General features: G+C 44.6%; 1 long non-coding RNA gene across 1 annotated transcript in view; it reads right to left on the bottom strand.

Moving 5' to 3' along the window:
- Window positions 1–21827, bottom strand: part of LOC134736043 (uncharacterized) — a 101472-nt gene extending 79645 nt beyond the window's left edge. Inside the window, exons 1-4 of the long non-coding RNA XR_010119746.1 lie at window positions 21732–21827; window positions 15574–15665; window positions 4851–4936; window positions 2353–2482 (exon numbers count right to left, since the gene is read on the bottom strand). This is a non-coding gene — a long non-coding RNA (uncharacterized lncRNA). The remainder of the gene's footprint in view (window positions 1–2352; window positions 2483–4850; window positions 4937–15573; window positions 15666–21731) is intronic.
- Between the last annotated feature and the right edge of the window lie 3741 nt (window positions 21828–25568).

Raw genomic sequence — 25568 nt, 5'->3', positions numbered from 1 at the left:
TAGGACTTAGAGGCATCTAGTCAATCTGAGCTGGTTACTTGGATAAACAAGAGGAAAACTCAGGAGCTATGGGGCATCCATTTTACACCATGCGCGTGAGGAGCAAAGTCACATGTATACCCTGAACAGGACTTTGTTTGCAATTAATGTTTCTTTTACACGGATGCAGAGGAAGAGAATGAACAAGGACTATGGGCTCCTAACAGCTTCAGAGCTCCTAGTCCCACCTCTTAAAAGGCCCAATTGTCCTGGGATCTTGTAAGATATCCCAGTATCACAATGTACTCTTTCCCCTTCCCGCCCCTACCCCCACACACAACTGGCTGTAGTTGGTTTCTATTATTAACAACCAAAGAACCTTGAATGAGACCCTAGATAAAAGAAATTACCCACCATCTGATGACTGCTTGGCATGGCTACAAGCTACCAAAAAAGGTCTCACTCACCCTGCCTCCTCCAAAGGTGCAGGCAGCAATGAGATTTAGAAAAGCATTGGAAGGCAACCTTGGAGCCCGTGGACACTTCATAAGTGGTTTAAGGCAAACAGAACATGATGAATAAGAAAACTGAACTCATTCCCAGACCTAATTTTTTTAAGGAAAATAAAATCAAGTCCATTTAGAGTTTAAAATGGCATTCGGCTAGAAGTTCCTGACAAAGTATCTCCAAACTTCTCCCTAAATTATTTATTATACAGAAAAATGACAAAAACTCACAACAATAATGAAAATGAAGACTAACAACCTGTTACCGGAATCTAGGAGGAATTCCTACTAACTAAATAAAGCTGCTAAAGCTGAGCTGCATCGAGACAAACAGTCCATGCTTCGCCTCAGAAAACAGAACAGCACCATCATCTCGAAAGATGATAGACATTTTCTTTCTCTCCTACTGCCTACCCCCAGTTCAGAGACCCAGGGCCAAGCCAAATGAAAACCTGGCTCTCTATTACGACTGCTACTCTTTGGAGGAGCCAGAGAACTATTCCCTCTCCCTCCATCTACATCCATTCATAGAATGCAATTACTGGGAAACCACAGAGCAGGAAGGGGAAGAGGATTAGCAATGGCACGTCATGTTTTGGAAGGCATTTTTTCCACACAGCGTGCCTTATAGGAAGCACAAAGGTAGTTTGTGCTGGAGAGTAAGATTTTCACATCCCCCATCAGTTCTGGTTGTTAGAGAACAGGCAGAAGAGGTAGGGGGAGATCCCATGCCAGTTCAGCGGGGCTGCACAAGATGAATGCCCTTCAATTCTGGGGAGCTGTCCACAGCTGCCCTTCAGCTACAGACCTAGGAATAGGGCAGTGAGCAAAGCCAAGGACAATTTGCACAGTCTACACTTCCTCTTTTAGCAAGCAAGCACCAAGGCTCCATGGAGCTCTACTTGCTTAAAAGTAAACAATGTGCCAGGCTGGAAATGGGGATATAGGGGAGGGAACCCTCATGAGGCCTATGGAAAAACAGCATTCACCATAAGAGAATAGGGGAAACAGAGCATCACCTAGAAGACTGAGAAAAAGAGCACACTTCTGAAGATAACTTACTATAGAAACCAGAAGAAAATGTTTTAAAATTGGTATTTGTAATATAAAAATGTAATATGGCCCTATGAAATTGAAACTGAAAACCATATATATATACATATATATATATATATATACACACACACACAAATACATATAGATACACAGATACAGAAAACAAGCTGAGTTAAACTGATACCAGGATAAGCTTCAAAGACTGGCATGTGAGATGACATTTTAGGTTCTTACAAAAGTGTGATGGGGGGCCAGCTCCTTTGTTTATGTTAGACCTAATTGTGATTCTTTTAAAATAAACAGTGAAGCAAAACTTTTAGGATATCAAGAGAAAGCAGTTAGCTAAAAGAGTGGAGTTTTAAAAAATATGTCATCCAAAACAATATTAAACAATATTCAGATATGATCCACTCAGACTTCAGCCCCTTACTACTTGTAAGTGTTCTTCCCTCTGCAAATGTCCGAGCAAATCAGACCAGCACACACCCACTGGAGAAGAATGGTATTCTAAAGCTGCTTCTTTTTTTTGGCAGAAATGATGGGACTGTTAAAATTCAGTAATGATTTTGTTACCTCATTTTAGATCATTTCATTGTCCAAGTTATTCTCTTTTTTCAGTAGCAACAGCAAATTGGTTAAGAAAGCAAAATCCAGCAGTTCTCATACAAATATTGCAAGAATTTTGTTAAAATATTTTAGGGTACATGGTGATTTCAGAATACGTATTATTAGAGTACCTTTAGCTACTGTACAAATACATCCAATGTTTGTATCTTGGCTGAAGTACAATAAAAGCTTATCTGTCACTTACAAAAGAGCTCAAGGCAAATGTTCCCGGTTGGCAAGAGCAGCTGTCCACCGTGAGCACCTAGGCTAACAAAGGTTCTGCCACCTTCACCATGAGGCCTCCAAGGTTGTCACTGTCCTCTCATGGCACTCAGCTGGAAGGAGGGAAAGAGAACAGAGGACAACTCATTAAAGGCTCTTATGGGGAAGTCCTACATGTCATACACATCACCTCCATTCACATTCTACTAACTAGAATACAGTCTCAGGGTAAATATTAGGGGCTTCAGGCTTATGAAAGAGACTTTGGCCAATGGACTCCAAGAAAAGATATAAAGGAAACTGGTTGTAATAAGAGAAAGATATTCCCAAGAAAATTAAATTATTAAACAATAATTAAAAGTCATATAGGAAGCAGTAAATGAGTGAAATGGACATGGCAGAAAACTAAGGAAGTGTTATAGATGGCAAACTGGAGGAACACTTTCAGAATGCCAAGAAAGAGCACCAAGAATTAAAACTATTTCCTTAATTCTAAGATGTCTGTGTTGCCGCATCATCACTTCTGAAATCAGGCCAAGTCTTGCAATCACTGGCATCTTATAATCACCCTGGGCCAGGGAGCTGCCATGGTGAGGTCATCAAGACCTGGGCATGGGTGAACTTGGTCTCAGCTGTTCATGTTGTTAGCACTTTAATTGAGTTGTATACATTGTTGCAATTACATGTGAGTTTAATTGCCATTTAAAATGTCTTTTAAAAGATTACACTATGGTTTGGCATTGAAACGAGAAGTTATTATGTATGCAGAAAGGCGTGGAATTCAAGCAGCAGGATGTAATTTGATATTACTGAAGCAAATGTCTATTATTGGAACAACCACTGCAATTCTTTTTATTTTTTTAAAAAAGACTAAGTGCTTGACAGGACCCAAGAAAAGAAGGTATCCTTAAGTAGAAACTGTGTTATGTTTTGTAACTGAGACTCATGCAAAAAGAATTGCCTGTCACATGCCAAACAATGCAACCAAAGGCAGGAGCAACTGCCAAGTCCCTCAAAATAGATGAAGTCTATCAAAATAAGAGAGAGAATGGTGTGAGCAACTTACCAATTTCACAGGACTGTAATCATGGCATTATGTCACAGTTTAATTGGCAGCATTTTTTCTTCCTTAGTTGTACATATAATAACAGGGCTTCTTACCACAAATACTAGCTTAGATTCAATAAAATACAGTACTTTAAAAAGAAGATGATAGCTGTGGAAGACCAGGAATAGAGATTGAGCCTAACAGTTATGTTTCTGAAGAAGAATCTAGAACGATCAAAAGAGAAACAATAATTGAAGATATAATTAAAGAAAACTTTCCAAAAAAGTACAGAAAGGGGAAACAGAGGAATGGATTCAGTTCACCAGGTTCCAGGTAAAAGTAACCAAGAGACACTCAAATCCAGAAATACCTTGACAAGTTTTTAAATTACAAGCAAATTTTTAAGTGTTTTCTATGGACATTCAGACCAAAAGAAAAGGAAGGAAGGAAGGAAGGAAGGAAGGAAGGAAGGAAGGAAGGAAGGAAGGAAGGGGAAGGAGAAGGGGAAAGGGAAGGGGAAGGGGAAGGAGAAAGGGGAAAGGAAGGGAAGGGAAGGGAAGGGAAGGGAAGGGGGGAGGGAGGGATGAAAATTGTGCGGATCTTTTTGTCTCTACTACAATGGAACAGTAGCTTATAGAGTTTTGATATGGAAAACACTTAGATGAAAATTTTACTCACAAATAAGTTTTAGTTTTTGAGGACAGACAAGCAAAAGAGCTCAGAATGTCTGCCACTCACATATTCTTTAAATCACTTTAAAATATATTTCAACTGCCCAAATGATGACTTAAAATTACTCAAGAATAGAAAAAACAGAGTGTCAAAGGACTAGCAGTGAGTGTTGAAGCCAATTACACACAGAGAGTTGGTCTAAAATAATTGTTTAACTATGGTTACAAAACAGAATATGTGTCAAAAATACCCTAGAACCAAGAGACATACAACATCAAAAAATAATGTGTGAATAATCCAATCCCAAGTCCACAAACTAATAAACTTTCAAATAGGAAAGGAGGACAGAGGGAAATAAAAGTGTACAGAATTCATACTACACAGTTGTGAGCTTAAAAATACCATTTTATTCTTGACTTTAACAACCAGAGAAATATTGATTGGTGCTCACATCCATTTTTAGAAACTCGTTACGTAGGAGAGTAGGGGCCTGTCCTTTAAAAGATAAAAACCTCACTCCTGCCTCAAAGTATTTACAGTTTGAAGATCTCTAACCAACACACAGGATAGGTTTTAATTTGTTACAAGAATAAACAAATGTCAAAGTCCTTGAAGAATTTAAGGTTTTGTGCAGAACAAGTCCTCAAATGCTGTTTCGATCTTACTGCCCACCAGCATTTTTCATTCCTTCTGGTAAAGCCTCCTAAAACCTGGTATGAAAGGACAGCAGTTCCTGGTCGTCACTGTGGTGCCCTCTGTACCTGACGGCAGGGTCCGCTTGATGTCAGTGTGCGTTGTCACAATCCATGAACCGGATTGTCCTTGTTTAACAGCATCACTGGTGTCACTGAGAAGGAGACACACAAATTCGAATTGCAGGGAAGCTCTCACAGTAACCATTACACACACAGCACTGAGACGTGAAATCAGTGCACAAATACCAGATATTTTCCTTCCAGAATTTAATTTAATGCTTACAGTCACCATCCAACTAGGCGGCATTTTTCCCATTTTACAGATGAGAAAACTGAAGTTTAGAAAGGCTGTTTTCCAGAATTACAGAGCCAGTCAACAGATGGCAGAAAGTGGTCTCCAAGCCAGGAATTTCTGGCTCAAAAGTTCACTGTACCTTACCACACCATTTTCTTAATTCAAAGAAAGAAGGTACAAGGAACCGAAATGGAGATCATAATTTTATAATTTATTAGAGTGCTAGTAAAGATGCTGCCTCCTTTACAAAATGATAATCCAATGAACTGAACTAACCATACTGTGCTAGTACCCCATTAACCCTCTCTAAAACATTCACAAAGTGGATACAGGGCTGCTCCAGGGCCAATGAGGTTTCTGTCTAAAGTAAAATTCCCAGGGAGTGCTCTGGTCTCTAAGGCTTGATTAGCAAGTGCCAATTAATGCGCCTTCAGTCCTCTTTGTGTCTTGAGCACTGAGGGCTAACCCTTCCCTTGCCGACAAAGATGAGATTAAATAATTCCCACCCTAAAGAGTTCAAGTTCTAATGCACTGCTCCCTCCCAGGGCCTTGAATAGAGAACAATCTTTAGGACAAAAGAATGCATCTCTAATAGTGAAATTTTAGACGTCAGCAAAGGAGATATTTTTAAGTCACACATAGACACACACATTTTCCATGTCACACCTTATTGAGACAGTGGTTCCTCATCTGGTGCCGAGGGCCGTGGCTCACCTCGGTGTCACCCAACTTAACGTCTTGCCCCACCACAAACCATGGGTACAGACCAAACCAGGGCGTGCCATGCCCGGGAAACTGGTCCAACCCCGGCGCCCAGGCCTGCAACCCCTGGGAAGCATGGGCTGCCGCTGCCAGCACTCCGAGTCTGTCGCTGCGTCCCCGCGGCTCCCCCTCTCCGGGGTCCGCCCGGCCAGCCCAGGCGCCCGCAGGAGGGACCACGCCCGCCCAAAGCCGCCCGCGTCCCCGCCTCCCGGCACGCACCGTGGCTGCCAGAGGGCCGCTGCTGCCACCTCGCGGCCGCGTCTCCCCGAACCGCGCTCAGCCGCCACGCCCCAGAAACCCTCCCGGAGGACGCTCGGGTCCGAGTCCACTGGGCCTGGGAGGTGGTGACTGTCCTGGCAGGGGCTTCCTACGGAAAGAATCGTCTTCCTTTCGGGTCACTCACGCCGCGCACCCAGACTGGAGGTGGAGATGAGCGCTTCCAGCACCGACCTCCCCCAGGGTTCCAACGGACACGTGCTCCACGCCCCTTCCCAGTCTGGGGATCCGAAAAAGCCACACAGCCTGGCCCCAGGCACAACGTATAACAACTAGGACCCCCAAATCTGGGCAGGCCGGCTCCACTTGGGCCATCCTGGCTGCCTGAAAGAATGCGAGTTAGAGCAGAGATCTTTGAACTCAGATTCAAATGTCAGACCCACTGAATTAGAATCCCCTGGGCAGAGGCCAGGGAACTATTTTTGCAAAGTTCCCCCAGGTGATCCTAATGGTCAAGCAGGTTGGGGACCCTCCCAGTTACAAAATCTAGATGACCTTTTCAGGTTATCCGCACATGCACAGAAACACACACCCCTGGGTCTATGAAAAGGCAACAATATAAGGTTGTGCGCTTGAAATGAGAAAGATTTCATGACAGCTCATCACCTAGCCCCGGAGCTTCTAACCTTGTCTGTTTATCATGCCCTTAATGTCTCAATGCTTTTTTTCACAGTAACCCTAGGCCTAAAGAAATACCTAACTGTTCTGTGTATTAAGTAGCTAGACCCAAGTAAGAAGTATTTCTGTCCTAACAACTTAGTAGCCACTAGAAAAAATAATGCATATAAACTAGAAAAATAATTTATCTTAGCCACAACTTCTCACTAATGGGATGTGTGCGCTTGTTGGGCACTGCACAACTTCTCAAACCTTAGAATTGGATTAGACACTGCCGCCCTCATTTCCTATTCTATATGGATTTTCCCATGGTACATGTTTTATGTCATAGCAAATGACAAAAACTGAAAATGTAGCTTCAGAAAAATACGGTTTTATCAAAAAACATGTAGGGCAGGCTGGGAGCGGTGGCTCACACCTGTAATCCCAGCACTTTGAGAGGCCAAGGCAGGCGGATCACTTGAGGTCAGGAGTTCGAGACCAGCCTGGCCAACGTGGTAAAACCCCGTCTCTACTAAAAATACAAAAATTAGCTGGGCGTGGTGGCACGTGCCTGTATTCTCAGCTACTCAGGAGGCTGAGGCAAGAGAATCTCTTAAACCTGGGAGGCGGAGGTTGCAGTGAGCCAAGATTACACCACTGCACTCCAGCCTGGGTGACAGAGTGAGACACCATCTCAAGGAAAAAAAAAAAAATGTAGGGCAATCTAACATTGAGTCTGCAAGCTATCCTACACTACTTAGTAGTTTGCATGGAGCCCAACAGAAGTTGAGTGTTGCCTTTGGCCTTTAAAATATCCCAAAGACGCCCTCTGAATCCACAGCAGAACCAAGAGCACCTCAGCACAGAGTTTGGGAACATGCCTGGATCTCGCTCCTGCTCCTCTCTTCATCCCACACTCCCCAGGGTTCACAGTGCTCCTCCTGCAAGCATCTTCTTTCTTGCCAAATGCTTTCCCACCTCAGCACATTGTGCCCTTGCTCTTCTCTCTGCCTGGAATGCTCTTCCTCAGGTCTCCGCAGACCCAGCTCCTTCTTGGCCTCCAGGTCTTGGTTCAAAGACCACCGTGCTCCCTAAAGCCTCTTCAGGCCTCCCACCAAATCACTTCTATCCTGTGGGCCTGTTTCCTTTTCTCTGTAGCTTTTATCACTATCTGAAGTTATCCTGCTTAGTTTACTTATTTTCAAGCTTCCCCACCAGAATGTGAACTTGATGAGAACAGAGACCTTTGTTCATTACTGTTTCCCCAGAACCCGGAACAATGGTTAGCAATAAGTAGACAATAAACAATTGTTCAATGAATGACTGCAGCCACTACACTCAGCTCAGGGAGATAAAAGGTAAGAAGAATGTGCTTTACATGTGCTATCCCCTTGGATCTTCACAATACTCCTTGGAAATAGATACAAATAGACATGATTTACCCCATTTAATAGATGAGGAACTCACATTCAAAGAAGTGTTCAAAGCTGCACAGCTGAAGTGGCAGAGCTAAGATTCAAGTTCATGTCTACTTGACTGCAAAGGCTGCTTTTCATAAAACCACATTAACATCATGTTGGATACCTTCGATACACACAATACTTTTTTTTTTTTTTTTAAGACAGAGTTTCACCCTTGTCACCCAGGCTGGAGTGCAGTGGCGCAATCTCGGCTCACTGCAACCTCCACCTCCCGGGTTCAAGCGATTCTCCTGCCTCAGCCTCCCAAGTGGCTGGGACTACAGGCATGAGCCACTACACTGGCTAATTTTTGTATTTTTAGTACAGACAGGGTTTCATCATGCTGGTCAGGCTAGTCTCAAACTCCTGACCTCAGGTAATCCGCTAGCCTCGGCCTCCCAAAGTGCTGGGATTACAGGCGTGAGCTACCACAACCAGCCAACATTTATTTTTTTTTAAAAATTTTAACTACATCGCCTCCCATTATCCTACTATCTACCTAGAAAAGCTAATAATAACAACGGCAAAGTCAAGAAATGTAGCCTAGGGGCCAGCAGAGCCCCAGAGTCCTTAGAGAAACTGGCCTACATCGGCATTTCCCCACTTGAGGTCTCAGCCCCTGCCTCCAGTAGAAAATAACAGAAGTGCCCACCTGGGAAGGCCTTGCCTTTATAATTCCTTTGGCTATAGCTGCCACCAAGGAGACCTCTTGCAGACATATCTTCTTGCCTGGCCCATGTTACCCTGTAAACCTAATGACACGTATAACTCTCAATGCTGATTACAACTGCCGAGCTCCTGTTGATCATCCTGAGAGGTAACAGGTGAACACACACGCAGCTGCAATCAAGGACATGATGAGCACTTACCCTGAGCTCTGCATGGCACTGGGTGCTCAGGTGGCCCACATTTTAGACAGTTGCTGATTGGAGCAAGGATTATCAGGCCACACTCATCTGCATCCCCCAGGAAATGCTGGGTTGCCTTGACCCCCTGGGAGGAACTATGAAGGGTCCCCACAGGCCAGAGCTTGGGTGGCTGGACACTGAGGTGGAGATCCTCGTACAAAGAAAGGGAGATTAAAATTTGTTCTGTAAAGTCAAGGGACTTGTGCTTGTCAATTTCCCCTGTTCATATGGCTTAGTTTCCCCATGTTGCTCTTAAACAGGGTGGTTCAGGCAGGAAAAGAAATCACCCTTGGCCTGGCCCAGCTATAACTTCTGCTTATTCAAGACTCAGTAGTGTTTGTGCCACCTCCAGGAAGCCTGTCCTGGCCCCTGAGACCTCTCCTCTGTGCTCAGAATAACCCCCATACATCACTGGATCCTGGTACTCGCCCTGCTGCATTATAATTATCTAAGTGTGGGTCTGTCTCCCATCCAGGCTGTGAGCTGAACTGAGGTGGGAACTGTGACCTATTTACTGTCATGTCTCCAGCTTAGCACCATGCCTGGCACAAAGTGGAATAAATATCTGGGCTAACGGAGTTGCTGGATCACCAGACTACGTGTTCTGACAGGTATTTGGGAAGATATGATCATCATAGTTCTAGTCTCTGTGCTGCCGACATTCACAAGCTCTTGGAAGACCTTAGAAGTCATCTAGCCCCATGCACAAGTTCCCACATCCTGAGATCCCTGCACCAGGAAGGGTGGTCTGCCAGAACTACAAAGGCCAAGGGAACAACTTCTCAGGGAAGCCTTGGCCACAGGCTACTCTCATTTCTGAAGGCTCTGAGCCTATCTCACTGACCATTTAGAACAAATTGTTCACGACTCAACTTCATTATCTTATACCCCGTATAGGAGCCCCAGCCTCCTCAGCTCTGCATCAGGTCATTGTTATTGCTCCCTTGTGGGCTTGCCATGTCACCTCCACAAGCAGCAGCAAAAATCACTTGCCAGAAAAAATGTCAGAAAAGCAATTAACATGAGCCTGGGTAGCAAGAAAGAAGCAACACATAAGAACAAAGGAGATGGCTCCTCCCTGCAAAGTCTGTGATTGCCTGCCGGGGAAGCCAGCTCCGGGAGACCTGGGAATTGGGCTTGAGCCATCAGCCTCTGCCCCTGGTGCTTTATTTCAGAAGCACCAGCATCCCTTTAATCATGAGCAGGAAGCTTGACTACTATGGGAGCCCAAAGGGACCACCTGAAGCCTGTGATGAGAGGGGCTGCAGCGCAGGAGAAAGGCAGAGTCTCCCCCACTGCCTGCTGAGGAATGCAGCTGCTCTGCAGCTGAACTTGGAGAGGCAAGAAAGAGAACAGACATTTAGGAAACGAGAGGTGACCCAGTGTCTGAACCCCGAAGGTCATGGGGAGATACAAGAGACAGAGAACAGGCCGGGCGTGGTGGCTCAACCTGTAATCCCAGCACTTTGGGAGGCCTAGGTGGGCGGATCATGAGATCAAGAGATTGAGACCATCCTGGCCAACACGGTGAAACCCCGTCTCTACTAAATATACAAAAATTAGCTGGGCATGGTGGCACATGCCTGTAATCCCAGCTACTCAGGAGGCTGAGGCAGGAGAATCCCTTGAACCTGGGAGGCGGAGCTTGCAGTGAGCTGAGATCGTGCCACTGCACTCCAGCCTGGCGACAGAGCAAGACTCTGTCTCAAAAAAAAAAAAAAAAAAAGAGAGAACAAGGAGGGAGGGATAGACAAAGAGACAAACACAAAAGGAGAGACAAAAGTTGACAACTTTAAAAAGAATTTTTAAACAGAAGGAGTTTTCACCATCACTGAGAGTGCGAGGGGCGTCCCTGAGAGTGGGGGGATATAAATAAGACACTCCTGCTGGAGTGGAAACTGAGATCCAAATGCAGGCTCTGTGGACATTCTTGCTCCCTTGTTGCCCCCTTCTCCTTCCAACTACCTCCCCAACTTCACTTGAACTGATGTATAAAGGCATCTGCTTATTGCAACTTAAAGAACCCGGCCAGACACGGTGGCTCACACCTGTAATCCCAGCACTTTGGGAGGACGAGGCAGGCAGATCACTTGAGTTCAAGAGTTCCAGACCAGCCTGGGCAACATGGCGAAACCCCATCTCTACAAAAAATGCAAAACAATTACCCAGGTGTGGTGGCACATGCCTGTAGTCCCAGCTATTTGGGGGACTGAGGTGGAATGATCGCTGGAGCCCAGGAGATCAAGGCTGCAATAAGCCAAGATCATGTCACTGCACTCCAGCCTGGATGACAAAGTGAGACCCTGTCTAATAAAAAAAAAAAAAAAACCTCAACCATTAGCAAGTAGAGATGGACAGAGAAAGTCACACACACACAAAAAGTCAATAAATAAGGAAGCCACCTAAAAGAAGAACAATTATTCTAGAGTTTCTGGGAATAATACTAATTAACGTGTATAACCATTTGCAAATTTTGGCTCAGGATAATCATGAGAAACATAGAAATTGAATCTGAGTTCTGTCTCACCAGTCACCATTGCAGAATCAGTTCATTTTAGTCAGAAGACCAGATAGGGGACTTTGCAATCTACAGCTCACCCTATCACCTCTCAGTGGATCTTTTTGAGCTGGGGGAAAAAACAAACAAACAAAAAACCTTGAGAAGCGAGGGCTAGGGGAAGGGAGGAAAGCATCTTGAAATAGACCATGGTGGCCACTAGAGGGAGATGCTACCTTGTGAAACATTTCACGGCCCGCTACTTCCAGGGAGTTCTCAGCTGAGACCTGAGAACGTGAAGGGACCTGCTCCCCTTCCTCCTCTTTTAGAGACGAGATGAGGCAGCATCCTCTCTGGAACGGAATGGGCTCTCCTCCGCCTTGGTGAAGACAAGGCCGTGTTCTACAAAGTTCATGCATAACCCATCGTTCGTGCGGACCAAGGCAACAGGAATGGCCATCGTCTGGAGGGGCCGGCTGAGAGAGCCAGAAGAAGAAATGTCTAATCCTGCCGTCAAACAGCTGACAGGATGCTGCCCTCAAACAGCTGACAGGATACAGAGAAGCACCATATTTGCTATGCGCGGCTTCAAATGGCGGAACTAGGGTCCATGGCTGAGAGCTACAAGGAGAAACCACTCAGTACAAGAAGGGCTCCTTGGAAACACAGCTGACCAATTGTGGAGTGGATCCAGCTGACACTGACCATCTTTGGGTGTGGCATAGATGGGCGACCATACTGTGTGGGCAGTTGGTCTCACCGCCTCTAAGACCCCTTCCATCTCTGAGAACCTGCAGGAAGGAGAGAAGTGGCCTTGCGACCCCCAACCGCCCCGCCCACGCCGAGTGCTTCTTTGCCGGCCATCCTACTGCGTGCCACCAAGGGGCACCGCTGCTCTGGAAGACGCCTTACCACTGAGATTTCAGAACCAATCCCTGAGAGCCAAGTGCCCACCCTCAACCAAAAGACCACCTGTTAGGTCGGGATAGCACAATCAATCTGGATTGGTTGCACCTCCACTATTCCAAACACATTGCAATAGTACGTAAAGTATAAAAAGAGAAAATCAAAAGATACTGTTCCTGCCCACTGCCGTGGCTCACACCTGTAATCCCAGTGCTTTGGGAAGCCGAGGTGGGAGGATTGCTTGAGGCCAGGAGTTTGAGATCAGCCTAGGCAACAGAGCAAAGCCCCGCCTCTACAAAAAAAAAAAAAAAATAGCCAGGTGTGGTGGCAAGCACCTGCAGTCCTAGCTATTTGGGAGGCTAAGGAGGGAGGATCGCTCGAACCCGAGTTCAAGGTTACGGTAAGCTATGATTATGCCAATGCACTCCAGCCTTGGGACAGAAAGAGAACTTGTCTCTAAAAAAAAAAAGATATAGTTGAGCTGAAAAAAATATGTATGAATATCTCTTTGGATCAGAAAAGGAAGATAAACCCAAAGCAGTGAGCACGGCTGAAGCTCCAGGATGGCTGCCCAGTGCTACCTGGGGTTACAAATTCCTGGGCAGCCATGGGCCCGGGGAGGGGAAGGACAAAGCCTCCCTTCCAAGAACTGAGCCAAGCCACCCACTTTGCTGTCTCCAGTATCTCCTGTCACCAGCCACCTTCATGAGGTGTTCTAGACCTGGGGTTCAGAGGGACAGGAGGAAGCAACCGCAAAACCTCTAGACAGGTGCAGTTGAACAATCAGAAGAAAAGAAGAAAAAATCCAAAAGCCTCCCATTCCACATGAGCCTGCAAATCCAAAATTACAAAACACAGGAAGAACCTCATGCTAAGCCTAGCAGCCAGCAGCACCAACACTCTGAACATGAATCAACCCAGACAAAATTAGTTTTCAGAAGCAGCATGACATACATACATACATACATTGAGGCCGATAAGAGAAAAAGGAAGTATAATGCTGTCATCCACACAGGATGAATGTCCAAATAGCACATGCTGCTGGCCTGCTGGGGAGCACCCCTTGGGGTCCACTCACAGAGAGGACCAGGAACACATGTGCAGGTCCCCATGACCCTTTTGTCCTAGGTTAGCACTGTACTGCCTGGGAGGGGAAAAGAAGCAAAAGTTGCTTCCTGGGAGAGTCCGGAAGGGACATTCTACTGGTGACGCTAGTGGTTTGGGGCCTATCCGGGACTGAAGCAGCCCCTCTCTTGAGCCCCGTGTCCTCAAAGAGAGACTAGTAGATTGAAAAAGTACTGGTTCAAGGAATGTGAAACCTGCTATTAATTGATTTATTACTTTAGACAAGTCACTTTCCTTTTCAGAGCTTCTGTTTCCCCAACAGTAAAATGATGTTAAACAGATCATCCCTAAGATAAGGTTATCTTTGATAACCCAGGTAAGATTATCATTCTAAAAGAAATGACAGTAATTCATCTCTTTAATTCTTTCATTTTTAATACAAGCCTAGCATCATTTCTTTTCTAAGTACAGTATTTAATTTCCGGTTGTAATATTAATCTATGTTCATTAGTAAAAGGGAAAAACTCAAAGAAGGAAATAAAAATGACTGCAGTGTCACCAGTTAGAGACAACACTGCTAACGTTTGCTGTAATTTCCAGTGATCTTTCTTTTACTGTGCTAATATAAATATGAGGGTTTTTGGTTTTTTTTTTACAGAAATCGGGTAATAATATTCACTGCTAACTGAACATCTACTACCCAGGACCAAGTGTTATACAAACATCTCACCAATCTTTATAGCAACTTGCAGGGGAGACACCAATGTCTCCAATTTACTGAAAAGAAAATTCCTGTGCAACAAAAAGTCAAGCAACCTGCCTGAGGCCACATAACTGTGAGGAACAGAGCAGAATTCCTACCATACCAGCTTCCCAAATGGTCTACATTGTCTTGTGACTTTATTTTATTTTTTTTTTTTTTACTTATTTTTAACATGTTCCCATTTTTCAGTTACTTTTCTAACACATTATTTTAAGTGGTTCAAGGTATTAATCACATAATCCCTTACTGGCTAGCATTGAAGATGTTTTCAATTTTCACTATCATAGACAATGTTGTGATTCTCTTCCTTCCATATAATTCTTTCCACTCAGCAGTAATCATCCTTAAGATAAAAACGTTGAACATCCTGATCAAAGGGTATGCACTTTCTTTTTTTGTTTTTTTTTGTTTGATTTTTTGTTTTGAGACGGAGTCTCGCTCTGTTGCCCAGGCTGGAGTGCAGTAGCACGGTCTCGCCTCACTGCAACCTCCGCCTCCCAGGTTCATGCCATTCTCCTGCCTCAGCCTCCCAAGTAGCTGGGACTACAGGTGCCCGCCACCGTGCCCGGCTAATTTTTTGAATTTTTAGTAGAGACGGGGTTTCACCGTGTTAGCCAGGATGGGTATGAACTTTCTTAAAGCTATTGACAAATAGTGTCAAATTGCCCTCCAAAAAACTCAAACAATTATTCTCCCTTTAACAATTTATAAAAGTTCCATTTGCCTGCAACCTCATTAATGTTGGAAGTGATCTCATTTTTATTAATCTTAGCTGATGTTATAGGTGAAATGTCTTGATTGTTAATGTAGTTAAATTTTGTTCTAAAGTCATCAACCACTTCATGATTCATTTTAATAAGCACCTATATACAAATCCTTGGAAGACAGAAGGAAAATGAAGAAATGGGATCAAAAGGAGAGAGCATCAATTCCATTTATTTAACAAAAACCAAATGCCTAACATCTGCAAGGCATGTTACAGTCCCTGTAGGCATTCAAATGAGTAAGCACAAGCAACTATTGAGCACCTGCTGTATGCTCCAAGATACCAGACATGCTAAGTGTCATAGAAAAGACAAAAGAAAGTACAACATTTATCCTCCAAAAACCCAAAATCGAGTTGAGGAAGGGAAAAACCAACACAAGAAGGTGTTTTGAGTCTAATTCCTCTTTACCTGTTCTTTCATGGAACGGAGCTTCCACCTCCTTTTATGGCCTGCTCAGTAAACCTCAAACCATTGTGGCTTGTTCACATACCTCTCTTCCTGGATCACGTGGGAGCTCCAGAGGGCAGAGATGGGCTCTTACTCAACGGTCAAATGGACATCTTGGAATGATGGACGGACATCCTGGAATGATGGAATGATTTTCCAATTCTTACCTCATGATTGAGGGTTGTAAATTAGCAACAGGTTGCCACATCCCCTAGCCACTCCCTACCGCCCACCCCCTGCAGGCATCAGAAACACAGGGCCAGTACTCAGATACAAGGTCATAGGCATATACATTAAGTTAACATTAACAGCATTCATTTATTGGTTGGATTCAATAACCAGCCACACTCCCTGAAACTGTCAGAGTCTGATACTTAGGACATGCACTGCAGCCCTTGGTTATGTCAGTACACAGGATGTTTATCTGACTGTTCATTTACATGACTGATTCAAGGGTTTTGGTTTTGTTTGGTTTTTTTTTGTTTGCTTACTCTTTCTCCTCACTTACTGATGTTCACCTCTCCTCCCTGCCCTTCCAGGATCCACAGGTCATAAGATCATCACCCGCCACCTGATCTGATTCCCCTGGCTTAGAAACCTGGCCATTCACACATAAGCTCACCAAGTTCATTTCACTTGCACTTGCCTTCTCATTTTTCTTTTTTACCTGCTGTGATTTTTCCAGCCCTCTCTCTGGCTCTCTCCCTCACGCCTTGCTCAGAGAAGTTTTACACCAGCTCCTCCTAGGTCTCCTTTCTCCTTTCTCTAAGGGATGTCTCAACACCACTGACATTTCCTGAGTTTTCCATTTACTAGTCACTGAGGTCTTTTATGTGGACTGCCCAAAGCATCTAGAACCAGCACAGCTCAATAAACATTTGCTTAATTCAAACTCTGACTACTGTGCCACTGATTAGAATTTCAAGACCTTCAGATTCATGTGCCCTGGAGGAAATGGGAAGGACTGGCTACCAAAGGTAGGATTTAAACCCGACTTAAAATCTGAGTACAATCCCAGTGCTTTAAGAAGCCAAGGCAGTTGCATCCCTTGGGCCCAGAAATTCAAGGCTGCAGTGACCTGTGATTTCACTACTGCACTTCAGGCTTTGAGACAGAGCTACAGAGCAAGACTCTGTCTCAAAGAAAAAAAAAAAAACTTAGAGCTAGCCTAGGTTTATGGAAGGAGGTCATCAGTGTCTTTAACTGTGAATGGTTAGAGAAGAAAGGAACTGACATTAGCCCAAATAAGTCATGGTCTTTGCTCCTGGGCAACAAAGGGAGACCCCATCTCTACAAAAAATAAATAAATAATAATAATAATAATAATAATAATACATAAGGTCGGTATGCAGGATGTCCATCTGCCCGTTCATTTACATGACTGATTCAATCTCAATCTGAATGATAATGGGAGCAGGAAGGACTTCATCCCGTCACCCCTTTCTTTCCTTTTCCCCTCTACTCGCTTCTGAGGAGCCATCAGTAAGACAGAGAAAAAGACAGAGAAAAGAGATAAACTGTTCACAAAATAGTGTTGAAGGTGCCAGGAGAGGTAGTCATTGCTGTGTGTCTTGTTCACAGTCTACACCAAAGATACTGAAGGGCCTGAGCTCCCTGGGCACACACAGACCTCCCAGGATGATCCTCCCCTTCAGAACTGCAGTAGGACCCAGAAAGGCCAGCAGATATGAAAGATGAAGAGGGCTGCATAAGAGGAAGGGAGACCAGAGCAAGACAGCCCCCCAGAGGTGTGACTGAGAAGGAGTATAAGGGGAAAAGTGAAGAAATATTTCCCCCATCCTCTGGATGCTGTGTGCATCGGCTAATAATCAGAGTCTCTTACTGGAATGAACTGGACCTGCATACCCTCCTGTAAGTCACCAATGTCACCAAGGGTCCCAGTGTGCATTATAACTGTCATTGACCAGACAGACCCTGTACTAGATGTTGTACCTACCTCAGTGAATGCCACCTAGCACTATGTGCCCAAGACCACGAAGACTTCCAGCCAGGGATCTCAAACTTGAGGGCACATAAGAATCACCTTGGAGCTGGTTAAAATGACACAAAAAGTTATGGCTCCTAAATCTGGAGTGGGGTCCAGGAACATGCATTTTAAATAAGCATCTTGTGGGGTCTTCAGCATCTGCATCACTGTCACAGGATGCTTATTAAAAATGCATGTTCCTGGCCGGGTGCAGTGGCTCATGCCTGTAATCCCAGAACTTTGGGAGGCCAAGGCAGGTGGGTCACTTAAACCCAGGAGTTCAAGACCAGCCTGGGCAACATGACTAAATCCCATCTCTACAAAAAATACAAAAACTGGCCAGGTGTGGTGGTGCACACCTATAGTCCCAGCTATAGGGAGGTTGAGGCAGGAGGATCACCTGGATCCGGAGAGGTCGAGAATGCAGTGAGCTGTGATTGCATCACCGCACTCCATCCTGAGCCATAGAGTGTAACCTTATCTCAAAAAAAAAAAAAAAAAATGCATGTTCCTGGACACCCGCCTCTGACCTACAGATCCAGAACCTATACGCTCCAGCCTGGCCCTAATAGGCTAGTGGCTTCCCTTTGGACCCTTGGGACCAGCCAGTCTGGTCACACCACAACCACTGTCCTCAGAGAAAGTCCCTCTCACCATTTGTCCTCCATAGAACATTCCTCCAACCTCCTCCTCCTCCCATTCTCACTATTCGCTCCATCGCAAACCTTCCCTCTCTGCCACTTAAAATTTCCACTGCTGAGTGAGCTCCCCTGCCTCTTCCACTCTTTCCTTTCCCTTATGAGCTTAGATGAAACCAGCAGGGGAAAAATGGCAGACTTGAGCTGCAGTGATGGCCACCGCCCCTCCTCAGGAGAGCGCAGTCATCTTAGGCAGCAGGCAGCTGCAGTGATAATGGCCGCCCCCACCCCCCTGGAAACTCTTAGCAGAGTTAACAGAACAGAGCTGTTCACTTAACAGAGCTGTGCAGAGTTAACTTAACACAGCTGTGAAGATTCTCAGCAGGTACTTGACTGGAGTCTTAGGCAGTCTCCAGTCAAGTGGCTGCTGAGAATCTGCACAGCTCTGTGCTTGGGACCCAAGGCCCTGGCAGTGTAGCTCAAAAGTGGGATCTGATCTGTGGGTTGCGCAGATCCATGGAAAAAGTACGGTTTTCCAGCAGGGTAGCATGATCACTAACCACCTCCCTTGGCTTGAGGTGGGAGCTCCCCTTTCCCCGTGTGGCTCCCAGGTGGGCCGTCGCACCACCCGGCTTTTCTTCACTCTTCGTGGGTCACATCAACTGCTTAGTCAGTCCCAGTGAGAGAACCTGGATACTCTGGTTGCTGGTGCAGGATTCACTCGCCATTTTGGTTCTTCCCAGTGGGAGCCTCTGACCACAGATGTTTCTAGTTGGCCATCTTGGCCTCTCCTCCCAGTACTAATATTTTTATATGAAGAAAATAGTATCTTTGTGGTTTTAAAGGCAACTGTGAAATAAAATTGTTTCACCTCCAGGTGAAAAAAATAAAAATAAACAAATAAAAATAAAACTCTGTTGCCTACAGACAGAATTCAAAATGCTTGGCATGACCTATAAGACCTAGCATGACCTCGCCCCTATTTACTTGCCAGCAACAGCATCTGTCACTCTTTTTCTTGAACATTACCTTTTAATTGTTCCCTGCTCATATCACACTGTTTTGTAATTCCACACTTCTCTCTTCCGGGAACACTCACCCCAACCTACCCCTATCCTTCAAAACAGTTCATCCAGGATGGCTGCAGTGACTCACACCTGTAATCTCAGTGCTTTGGGAGGCTGAGGCAGGAGGATTGCTTGATGCCAGAAGTTTAAGACTGCAGTGAGCTATGATTCATGCCACTGAACTCCAGAGAGAGAAAGAAAGAAAGAAAGAGAGAGAGAGAGACAGGAAAGAAAGAAAGAAAGAAAGAAAGAAAGGAAGGAAGGAAGGAAGGAAGGAAGGAAGGAAGGAAGGAAGGAAGAAAGAAAGAAAGAAAGAAAGAAAGAAAACCAGCTCATCCACCATTTACCCAAAAAGCATTCTTTCCCTTCCTTTGTACTCCTAAGGCTTACCTCTATCTTAGCATTTACCCATTATTTTGAAATTATTTGTTTATGAACCTGCCTCTCAACACTAACCAAAAGCTATTCAAAAAAAGGGATCAGCCAGGCATGGTGGCTCATTCTGTAATTCCTTTGGGAGGCCCAGGTAGGAGGATTACTTGAGGCCAAGAGTTCAAGATCAGCCTGGGCAACATAGCAAGACTCCATCTCTACAAAAAAAAATAAAAGTTTTATAAAGGAGAAATCTTAACTGGTCTTTATGCCCCTGCCCTAAAGCTTACCACAATGCCTGCCACATATTGGGCCCTCAAAACAAATTATTGACTAATTTTCACAATGGGGCTACAAGGCAGGCATTACAAATGAAAAAAACTAAGACCCAGAAAGCCAGTTACATTCCAGGAGATGGGAGGGCAGCAACTTGAAACCAACTCTACCGCTAAGGCCTAGGCTCTCTCAAGTACAACCTGGAAGACATGAGTGAGCAAGGAGATGGAGGTGAGAATGACGTGTCGGGACACCCGCCCGGGACATGGTGTGTGAGGAATGGACGGATATGAAGGTGGACAAGATTCTCAGGGGTGGAAGAGTATGGTCATGAGGCCTTGGCATTGTGGCTTCTAAGCAGAGCCCTGAATACGCTAAACTGCCTGGCAATGTCAAGCCAGGCAGTTTGGTCTGACATTGCCAGTTTAGCTGCCCAGGCATGTCTGCTAGCTAAATCTAAATGCTGGGCCTGAGGCCAATGTTCCCACAAATACCCACAACTCTGCTGCACAACCATATTCAGATTCCTCCACTTACTCAGCCTCTGCTTGCTGAGCAAGCAGATACTACCTCTCTTGAGCACAAGCCTCCAGGAGTTCCTGATGTAGATCAAAGCGGGAATATCCATGGAATATCCAAATTATATTAGAAGGCCAGGCACAGTGGCTCACAGCTGTGATCCCAGCATTTTGGGAGGCTGAGGCAGGTGGGTCACTTGGGACCAAGAGTTTGAGACCAGCCTGGGAAACATGAAAAAACCCTCTACAAAAAAAAAAAAAATTAGCCAGGCACAGTGGCATTCACCTGTAGTCCTGGCTACTCAGGAGGCTGAGGCAGGCGGATCAATTGAGGCCGGGAGATTGAGGTTGCAGTGAGCCATGATGGCACCACTGCACTCTAGGGTGGGTAACAGAAGGAGACCCTCAAAACAAACAAGCAAACAAACTAACAAAGTATATTAGAAGATAAATAAATATGGACTTGAGTGGGCAAGAGCTTCTGCACGCCTCAGCCTCTCCTGAGAGGGGCCTCTTCTCCCACCCACCTTCCAGGGGCCTTCCCCTACAAACCTAAACACAGAAGGCAGCCAATGAAAGGGACCAAGAGAAGATTCATGAGATAAGGCAAGGAAAGCCCAGGCGCAGGAGCCCACAGAATGGAAAGAATATTCTCAGACAGTAGCAAAACAGAAGACTGTTCGACACAGCTAAATGCATGCATCAGAACATGGTCATCCGCTGCACACCCTTCTTTGGAGCTCTTAGGCTAGAAGATGATTTCTTCTGGACAAGGACGACACAGGACATGGGGTGAAAATAATTCCAGCAAAAGAAAGCTAAATACACCACTCTGTGTTTACAAAACACAGGAAAGGTAGCGAGGGTACAGAGAACCAAGGATAAAGGCAGGATGCCTTTTTCTGGTAAACTTCATGCCAAACAAAGGTGAAGGGCCAGAATTAGCTCATTAGCAGGGAACTCAGGGCAAGAACACCCTGCTCTCTGTTCTGTCCTCACCTGAATCTCTGGGACGAAGCCAAGTTGTCACCTCCCTAAATGGTTCTAGAAACAGAAGAGTTTGTCCCCTGCCTGGGGAAGGGACTTCTAGGTCTTCAGCTCTAATCATATTTTTTATGCACGGGTGGAGACATTCAGATCCATGGCCCTCACCCTGTTTGTGCTCCACAGACTGAGATAAGAGCCTTACGTTTACAAAGTTTCATAAGAAACTGGAATTTTTGCCCTTCTTTTCCTCCTCCCTTCAGCCAGCTCCACTTTTCCTCAGATGCAATGGAGACTCGTAACCAGCTGGACAGCATATATCCCAGAGCTGGAGGGGAGCACAAGCGACCCTGACTCACCTGCCGTTGCTCAGGAAGGGAGAGAAACCTGTGAAACCCGGATATCCCCTCTGGGGGAGGTGTGGCCAGCTCCCAGGCACCACCTCCGCAGAATCTCTGCAATCATAATAACAAGAAGGAAAACAAGCAGTTATCCAGTGCTTTCTCTATGCCAGCCATTACACTCCACAAGTATTATGTTGTTAAAAGCTCCCAACAGCCTTATGAGCTGGGCACTGTCATTCTCCCCACTTTGTGGATAAGGAAATAGAGCACTCGCATAAATTGGTCTGGGGTCACCCTTGGTTTCCCATTGGAGTGTAGGCTTCCTGAGGTTAGAAGTTGTTTTTATGGGCTGGGTGCAGTGGCTTACGCCCGTTAATCCCAGCACTTTGGGAGGCCAACGTGGGCGGATCACTTGAGGCCAGGAGTTTGAGACCAGGCTGGCCAACACAGAGAAACCCTGTCTCCAGTAAAAATACAAAAATTAGCCTGGCGTGGTGGCACACACCTGTAGTCGCAGCTACACAGGAGGCTGAGGGAGGAGAATTGAACCTGGGAGGCAGAGGTTGCAGTGAGCCGAGATTGCACCACTGCACTCCGGCCTAGCAACAGAGCGAGACTCTGTCTCTAAGTATAAATAAATTAATTAATTAATTAAAGTTAGAAAATTGGAGTTCAGAGAAGTTATGCAACCGGCCTCAATTACAGAGCTAGTGAAAGGCAGGGCAGAAGCGCAGACCTGCTCCAAGGACTGTGCTGTTCCATTTAACCACAATGCCTTGGAGTCAGCCTGCCCTTAAGTAGCTGAAGGATGTGGGATAAAAACAACTGCCCTGCTTCGCTGTGTTAGTGTGTAATAATAACAATAGCATTAATAGTAGTAGTAATAACTGCTCAATAAATGATAGCCGCTGTTATAATGTGTCTCATGCATCTCTTTGAGTTTATACCATTTGGAGTTTGTTGAGTTTCCCGTATGTGTACATTCATGTCTGACATCAAATTTGGAGCCTGGGCAATACAGTGAGACCCCATCTCTACAAAAAAAAAATTAAAAATTATCCAGATGTGGCACGCCTGTAGTCCTAGCTACTAGAGAGGCTGAGGCAGGAGGATCACTTGAGTCCAGGAGTTTGAGGCTGCAATGAGCTATGATGGTGCCACTGCACTCCCGCCTGGGTGACAGAGCAAGACCCTGTCTCAAAAAAAAAAAAAAAAAGAAGGTAAGTTTTTTAAAAACTTTTTTTTTTTTGGGACAGTCTCACTCTGTCACCCAGGCTGGAGTGTAATGGCCCCATCTCGGCTCATTGCAACCTCCACCTCCCGAGTTCAAGCAGCTCTCCTGCCTCAGCCTCCCAAGTAGCTGAGATTACAGGTGCCACCATGCCCAGTTAATTTTTGTATTTTTAGGAGAGACGGGTTTTCACTGTGTTGGCCAGGCTGGTCTCGAACTCCTGACCTCAGGTGATCAGCCTGCCTTGGCCTCCCAAAGTGCTGGGATTACAGATGTGAGCCACCATGCCATGAGGCATCTTTACCATTTTTAAGTGTACAGTTCGGTGATACTAAATACATTTATATTCTTTTCTTCCCTTCATCCTCCCCATTCCCCCCTGCTTCCCAGCATCTAGTAACCACCAAACTACATTCTATCTTCATGAGATCCACTTTTTTTTTTAGCTCCCACATATGAATGAGAACATGCAATTATGTGTCTTTCTGTGCTTGGTTTATTTAACTTAATATAATGGCCTCCAGTTCCATCCATGTTGCTACAAATAACAGAAGTTTGTCCTTTTGGGGGCTGAATAATATTCCATCATGTGTGTATATGCACATTATCTTCATTCATTCATCTATTGATGGGCACTTAGACTGATTGCATATTTTGGGTATTGTGAATAGTGCTGCAATAAACATGAGAGTGCAGGTATCTCTTTGATATATTGACTGCCTTTCTTTTGGATATGTACCTAGTAGTAGAATTGCTGGAGCACATGGTAGTTCTATTTTTGGTTTTTTGACAAACCTCCATACTGTTCTCCATAGTGGCTGTACTAATTCACATTCCCACCAACAGTGTATGAGGATTCCCCTTTCTCCACATCCTTCCCAGCATCTGTTAGTGCCTTTTTGATTCAAGCCATTTTAACTGGGGTGAGATGATATCACATTATGATATTTGCATGTCTCTGATGATTAGTGATATTGAACATTTTTTCTTATACCTGTTGGCAATTCGTATGTCTTCTTTTGAGAAATGTCTGTTCAAATTTTTTGCCCATTACTAAATTGGATTTTTTTTTTACTATTGAATTGTTTAAGCTCCTTATATATTTTTATTATTGATCCCTTGTCAGGTGAATAGTTTGCAAATATTTTCTCCCATTCTGTGGATTGTCTATTCACTTTATTGACTGTTTCCTTTGCTGTACAGAAACTTTTTAGCTTGATGTAATCCCAATTGTCTATTTTTGCTTTGGTTGCCTGTGCTTCTGAGGTCTTACACAATAAATCTTTGCCCAGAACAACATCTCAAAGTATTTTCCCAATGCCTTCTCCCAGGAGTTTCATAGTTTCAGGTGTTAGGTTCAACTCTTCAATCCATTTTGATTTGATATTTCTGTATAGTGAGATATGGGGGTCTAGTTTCATTCTTCTGCATAGTTATGCCGTTTTCTCAGCACCATTTTTTGAAAACACTGTACTTTTCCCATTGTAAGTTTTTGGTGCTTTTGTCAAAGACGAGTTGGTTATAAATGCATGAATTTATAAATGGGTTCTCTATTCTGTTCCACTGGTCTATGTGTTTGCTTTTATGCCAGTACCATGCTGTTTTGGTTACTATGTTTTGTAATAAGTTTTGAAGTCAGGTATTGTGATCCCTCCAGCTTCGTTTTTTGGTTTGGGGGTTTTTGTGTTTCGGGGTGTGTTTGTGTGTGTGTGTGTGGTGTGTGTGGTATGTGTGGTGTGTGTGTGTGTGTGTGTGTGTGTGTGTGTGTGTGAAGGGTCTCACTCTGTTGCCCAGGCTGGAGTGCAGTGGTGCACTCATAGCTCACTGCAGGCTCGAACTCCTGGCCTCATGCAGTTCTCCCACTTTGGCCTCCCAAAGTGCTGAGATTACAGGTATAAGCCACTGCGTCCCATCCAGCTTTGTTCCTTATGCTCAGGATTGCTTTGCCTATTCAGGGTCTTTCGTGCTTCTATATAAATGTTAGTTTTTTTTTCTATTTTTGTGAAGAATGTCATCGGTATTTTGATAGGGATTGCATTGAATCTGTAAGTCGTTTGGAGTAGTATTGTCATTTTAACAATATTATTCTTTCAATCCATGAGCATGGAATATATTTCCACTTTTTGGTGTCCTCTTCTATTTCTTTCATCAGAATTATATTTCCTTGTACAGAACTTTTATTTCTTTGGTTAGACTGATTCCTAGATATTTTATATTTTTTGCAGCTATTGTAAATGGGATTACTTTCTTGATTTATTTTTCACATTGTTCACTGTTGGCACACATAAATGCTACTGATTTTTGTATGTTGATTTTGTAACCTGCAACTTTACCGAATTTGTTTTATGTTCTATCAGTTTTTTGGTGGAGTTTTTAGGTCTTTCTAAGTAATGAGATCATGTCCTCTTCAAACGAGGTTAACTTGCCTTCTTCCTTTACAATTCGGAAGCCCTTTTATTCTTTCTTTGCCTAGTTGCTCTGGCCAGGACTTCCAGTATCATGTTGAATAAAAGTGATAAAAGTGGGCAATTCTTATCTTGTACCAGTCTTTAGAGAAAAGGCCTTCAAATTTTCCCCTTTCAGTCTGATGTTAGCCATGAGTTTGACATAGATGGCCTTTA

The sequence above is a fragment of the Symphalangus syndactylus genome, chromosome 3 (genome assembly GCF_028878055.3).
Source record: "Symphalangus syndactylus isolate Jambi chromosome 3, NHGRI_mSymSyn1-v2.1_pri, whole genome shotgun sequence".
Classification (NCBI taxonomy): Eukaryota; Metazoa; Chordata; class Mammalia; order Primates; family Hylobatidae; genus Symphalangus; species Symphalangus syndactylus.
Note: the sequence above shows the minus strand (reverse complement) of the source record. Positions and strands in the feature narration are given on the sequence as shown.